This window comes from Pan troglodytes, chromosome 12, assembly GCF_028858775.2.
Source record: "Pan troglodytes isolate AG18354 chromosome 12, NHGRI_mPanTro3-v2.0_pri, whole genome shotgun sequence".
In the NCBI taxonomy this organism is placed as follows: domain Eukaryota; kingdom Metazoa; phylum Chordata; class Mammalia; order Primates; family Hominidae; genus Pan; species Pan troglodytes.
In genome coordinates, this window is record NC_072410.2 from 73,142,241 (window position 1) to 73,149,028 (window position 6,788).

A 6,788-nucleotide genomic window follows, 5' to 3' on the forward strand; every position below is an offset into this window, starting at 1 on the left:
GATTTATCTCAATCCATTTATTTTCAATAACTCAATTCAATGAATATATATACATGAACAAAAATGTCCTAAGAAAGTAAATAATTTCTCTAGTATACACAGCTAGTTAGTTACGTCTTTGTCTAGGTTACAGATTTCCTAACTGCACGTCTAACTGAAGTGTGGTTATTAAAAAGGAGGGGAGGAAATCCTAGTGTTAGAATATTTTGAATAATGTAAGGCCTCTCCTCAGCATCTTCAGAGACCTTTTTAATACATAATACATAGGAAACAGGAATTGGGATTATCATGTGATTTCTCACATACCAACACTGGAGTACTAAGCATTTGTGATGACTGCATCTTCCAGATTATGGTGAGTTCAGAAAAGTAATAAAACCAATTTCCTCTTTTGCCCTAAAAACCATTATACATGCCAAATTAAATCCAACCTCAACACTTGAATATGAAATACATAAGATTTTTATATGAACTAAGCAAACAGTTAAAAATATCATGTCAGCGAGGAATAGTTTTAATCTTAACTTGCTTCACCTCTCTCTGGACTCTGACACTGTTGATTAGACACATCTTTCATCTTCAGAATTGCTCTTCTATTTATTTTTCTGATAATATTCTGTTACACTCTCCTGGTCTGCTCTTACTTTCTGTTTATGTCTTCTCATTTATCATTTAGGGTTCCTCTTTCTCTTCTCTTTGTTTAAATGTTGATGTTCATTGAGATTCCACCTTTAGATATTTCTTTTTTTTCACTTTCGGTGATACTATCTAAATGTATACCATCTCAATGAGTTATTTTTAATTGTACCCCTTGGCCAATGCTAGAAAGTATCCAAATACATTTTCTGTTTGAATGCCAGTAGGAGCTTGATCCAAACGAATTTAAAACCTAACTCATCTTCCTCAAACCTGCTCCTCTTCTTTTATCACCTGTCTTTTGAAATAGCACCATCCGTCCAAGTCAGAAACCTAGGATCTTCTTAGATACCTCCTATGTTCTCACCTCCTAGTCACCAAGTGCTCCAAGTTTTACCTTTGCTTGGTTCCCTTACTTTCTGTACCCGTTGCCATTCTTTTATTTACAACCTAATATCTTCTTGCCTGTATAATAGTAACTGCCAGTTAAGTTGTCTTTCTTCTCTCCACCTTACTCCCCTCTTTTTCATCCTCCTCTCAGCATATTCAGAAACTTTTTTTATTTCTTTTTTTATTAATTATACTGTAAATTCCGGGATACATATGCAGAACATGCAGGTTTGTTACATCGGTATACAAGTGCCATGATGGTTCTGCACCCATCAACCCGTCATCTACATTGGGTATTTCCCCAACAGGCCCTGGTGTGTGCTATGTGTCCATGTATTCTCCCTATGTCCATATATTCTCATTGTTCAACTCCCACATGAGTGAGAACATGCAGTGTTTGATTTCCTGTTCCTGTGTTAGTATGCTGAGAATGATAGTTTCCAGCTTCATCCATGTTCTTGCAAAGGACATGAACTCATCCTTTTTTATGGCTGCATAGTATTCCATGGTGTATATGTGCCACATTTTTTTTTATCCAGTCTGTCATCGATGGACATTTGGGTTGGTTCCAAGTCTTTGCTATTGTGAACGGTGCTCCAATAAACATATGTGTGCATGTGTCTTTATAGCAGAATGATCTATAATTCATTGGGTATATACCCAGTAATGGGACTGCTGGGTCAAATGGTATTTCTGATTCTAGATCCTTGAGGAATTGCCACATTGTCTTCCACAATTGGTGAACTAATTTAGACTCCCACCACAATGTCAAAGTGTTCCTCTTTCTCCACATCCTCTCCAGCATCTGTTGTTTCCTAATTTTTTAATGATCGCCATTCTAACTGGCATGAGATGGTATCTCATTGTGGTTTTGATTTGCATTTATCTGATGACCAGTGATGATGGGCTTTTATTCATATGTTTGTTGGCTGCATAAATGTCTTCTTTTGAGAAGTGTCTGTTGATATCCTTTGCCCACTTTTGGATGGGTTGTTTGTTTTTTTCTTGTAAATTTGCTGAAGTTTCTTGTAGATTCTGGATATTAGCCCTTTGTCCGATGGATAGATTGCAAAAATTTTCTCCCATTCTCTTGGTTGCCTGTTCACTCTTATGATAGTTTCTTTTGCTGTGCTGAAGCTCTTTAGTTTAATTAGATCCTATTTGTCAATTTTGGCTTTGGTGCCATTGCTTTTGGTGTTTTAGTCATGAAGTCTTTGCCCATGCCTACGTGCCAAATGGTATTGCCTAGGTTTTCTTCTAGGGTTTTTATGGTTTTAGGTCTTACATTTAAGCCTTTAATCCATTTTGAGTTAATTTTTGTATACAGCATAAGGAAGGGGTCCAGTTTCAGTTTTCTACATACGGCTAGCCAGTTTTCCCAGCACCATTTATTAAATAGGGAATCCTTTCCCCATTGCTTGTTTTTGTGAGGTTTGTCAAAGACCAGTTGGTTGTAGATGTGTGGCATTATATCTGAGGCCTCTATTCTGTTCCATTGGTCTATATCTCTGTTTTGGTACCAGTACCATGCTGTTTTGGTTACTGTAGCCTCATAGTATAGTTTGAAATCAGGTACTATGATGCCTCCAGCTTTGTTCTTTTTGCTCAGGGTTGTCTTGGCTATGTGGCTCTTTTTTTGGTTCCATATTAACTTAAAAGTAGTTTTTTTTTCTAATTCTATGAAGAAAGTCAATGGTAGCTTGATGGGGATAGCATTGAATGTATAAATTACTTTGGGCAGTATGGCCATTTTCATGATATTGATTCTTCCCATCCATACTCTTTCCATGCTCTTTCTTTCCATGCTCTTTCTTTGGGAGGAGTTACCAAATGCAGCCCACAACCAATGTGATGGAAGTGATGCTGCACCTCTTAGAGGAAGAGATATCTACATAATTTATTTGGAATTCTTCTCTAAGGGAGATTTGTCCCTTTGCCCACATCTTTAGTTACTCAAACATTTATATTATTATGGGCCCATGAATATTGTCTTCTGTGTTTGGTCTGATAAAACACCATAAACTAGATGGCTTATAAACAACAAACATTTGTGTCTCACAGTTTTGGAGCCTGGGAAGTCCAAGGTCAGGGCACTTGCAGATTTGCTGCCTGGTGAAGGCCCATGTCCTGGTTCATAGAAGGCAGCTGCCTTTTTATTGTGTCCTCACATGCTGAAAGGGATGAGAGCATTCTCTGGAGTCTTTTTAAGAAGGGTACTAATCTCATTTATGAGGGCTGCACTCTCATCACCTAATCACCTTCCAAAGGCCCCACCTCTAATAATACCGTGACACTGCGTAGCAGGTTTTAATATAGGAATTTGAACAAGGACGCAAACATTCAATCTATAGAAAATATTTATTTTATACTTGCAGTTATCATCCAATACTATGCTGTTCATTATGTTGCTCAGACTGATCCACATTTGGACACTGGAAATTCTTCCAGACTGGCTCCTGTTCCCTTTGGCATGCCCACTTAAGTTATATTTTTGAACATTTTCTGGCCATACAAGGTACTCCAAGTTTATCCTATATAATACCCTTCTCAATCATAGAATTAGCATTTCCCCAGAGAGTCTTGGTTCCTCAAAGAAAAATCTTGTTGGAGAATGGTTATTTAACAATCAAGATCTGGACTATACTGCTTTTTAGAAATACTTTGTTTTCCCATTTTTTATGTTGTATTCTTAGATTACACCACAAAAGTAATCATTTCTTGTCATTTTTGTCCAAAGAGCAATTTTGTGGCTTGGGGAGTTTTTCAGAAATACGAATTCCTGGTTCCCACTGCTGGGAACTGTGACTTATTAAGCCAGTAGCTAGGCACTGAACTGGTGTTTCTGGTGTTGGTGTTGCAATATACTCATGTAATTTTGTTCTGAAAAATAATTATGAATTACAGCATATGTAATGAACTCCCTTAAATTCATAGTGGGACCAAATGAAGCCCAGAGAATTAGCACATGGCCAAAGACACAGAGCAAAGGAAGCTATTTATTTACTTCTAGTGAATCAGTTATTTTCCATGCTTACACTCCCAGTCTATGTTTACTCATACCCTTTAAGTCAGTGATTCTCAACCCTGGTTCTCTCAAGGAAGCTTTAAAAATCCCTATGTCCAGGCCTCAGTTTCAGAAATTCTGACTTAAATGGTGTAAGGTGGCACCTTGCAACTAGGTTTTCTTAAAGCCTTACAGATGATATAATGAACAACCAGGATTGAGAACTATTGCTTTCAGCAAACAAATTCAAGCTCATCTGGGTACAGATATTGTATATTATGTTTTTTTCTAACATCTCTGAGTAACATTTAACTTATGTTGTATAACTTGACAGCTCAGGGTTGTCAATTTAATTTGACAAACATGTGTAACATTTACTTTGTGCTTAATATGGTGCTGGATTCTCTGGGGAGAGAGAGATTAGGGGCATGAATCAGTTATAGTCCCTTCCATCCAAGAGCTTAAACTATAATAGAATAGCATTGGTATGGATCCAAAGTAGTAGAATATCAAGTGGAGATAGGTGAGCGGATAGAAAGATTAAGTGCCAGGATGGGAAATGGGGGCTTCAAGGAAGTAGATCATGTCGAGTTTAAATATATAATTTTGTTCCCTGGCTGAAAGAAGTGGTGCCTTCCTTATGAGTCTCTATTTATCTTCTGTGGGTGGCCTTTAACAAAGCTGTAGTTTTTCAGGGAATCCAGAAGTCATATTATTTTTGTCTTAAAAGTCCATTAGAATCACATGTTAGCTAATATGGTTGTCACCTAGGTCTTGATTAAGCTCTCTCAAGCAAGAGACTAAGCAAACCATGTTAACAATGAATCCAGCTATAAGAAAACTGATGTTATTTTTAGATATCTTGACGGAAAATTGCTTTGTCCCGTCACTGGGCAATGCTTATATTACTGTTTTTACTGCTGGTAAATTAGATGTTGTAGAAATTATGCATAACTGCACCATTTTTAATATTTGCTACTGTAATCATTTCTGTAATTATGATACAGAAGCAACTGCTGCAAGCTGTTCCATGGATGGCTATTTTACTGAGTTCTAATGTGGTATCTATTGAAAAAATTCTATCTACAAAGGCCCTGCTAGCAAGTGCCTCCCTGGTGATGTGAGGCAGATAAGCTTTATCAGACGCTGTTAATGAACTTGATTTATGATGTTGGTGGTTCAATCTGACATATTACTTTGAGCTTTAGACATTTAGATTCCAGCTTTTGCTATTTCTTCCCCAATCCCTTGGAGAAAGAACAAAACCTGTTAGAATTTGAAACGAGTGTGCATTTGTAAAGTAATATTGTTGCCATGCCACATTTTCTTGTAAAAACTGTGTCCTAAGTGCAATGTCAAGTCGTGTAATACATACCAAGAACAAGATGCATGAAGCTCTTAATTGAATAAAGGCTAATTATTAATCAGGGAATGGCTTTCATATTAGCTCTGGGAGTTGCCTAAAACACTACAATTAATGGGTCCATTACCAGTTTTCACAAAGTGAGGTGATGCCCTAGCAGCTGTTGTTTCTCTGGTTGAGCTTGTGGCTATCATCCATTCCTATTCTGCCTGATTCATACTGTTTCCAGAAAATAAATGTGTGCACAGTGTGTAAGCACACCCTCCCCAATTAAGCCAAACAAGCTATAGACATAAATAAAGAGAGCAGTGACCCCCAGCAGTGTGATTTGTGTGGTTTCTAGGAGAGATGCCTCTTCCCCTGTCCTCCCACGACCAGCCTAAGTATCCTGGTGCCTGGAGTTCTGCCATTTGAGCTTTTTGGAAAAACTATACTCTTTCCATGTTTGTGTTATAAAATTTAAATATCATGAGAGACCAACACATTAAGTCCTCATAGGTTTATATAATTGCATTGTCCTCGATGGATTGTGTCAACTTGGCCAAAATGGAATGTGCTGCTTCCCGCTGTAATGAATTCCTGTGCCCTGCAGTGTCAGACAGAGAGGCTAGCAGGTGTTAGCAGGGATTCAAGCCTTTAATAGGTATTAGACGACTAAATGGTGTACACTTGTCTTACAACTCTGAGTTTTTTTCCACTTTTACTCAGGTATAATTGACAAAATTGTATATATTTAAGATGTACACATAATGATTTGATATGCATCTACCTTGTGAAATAATTATCACAGTCAAGTGAATTAACATTCCTTCACATATTTCCCTTTTTTGTGCTAAAAACACTTAAGGTCTACTTTCTTAGCAAATTTCAAGTACACAATACAGTTTTATTAACTATAGTCATCATTCCACCAGGCAAGGAACCTCTCTGGACCTTTTTCCTTACCTATAGAATATACAGCTAGGATTTCTCCATTCTCTTCAAGCTTCATAATTCAATACTTATTGTATGAGAGAACAGTGTAAGCCAATATGTAGAAAAAAACACCAAAACACAAGAAAAGAGAAAGAGGATCTCTGTACAGATGCTTTACTCTCTTCATAAAGGAAATGGTATGTCTTTCCTTTGGTGGGCAGTAATTCATCTGCAGCCATTAGAGCATGGTTGGCTATAGAATCCTCTGAGCTCAAAGGACATTTCCAAAAGCATCTGATCAGTTGTTCTGTCTCTTGGGAACAATTTGTACAACCTTACCTGTTTGGTAAGCTTGGAGAGTGTCATGCTATATGTTTGACAACATCTAAAAGTCCTTTGGATTAGACAGAATCAGTTCTGGTCACAGGGCAGTCACCTCCTAACAAGTCATTGAAGTTTGACAAACTTTTGAAACTGTCA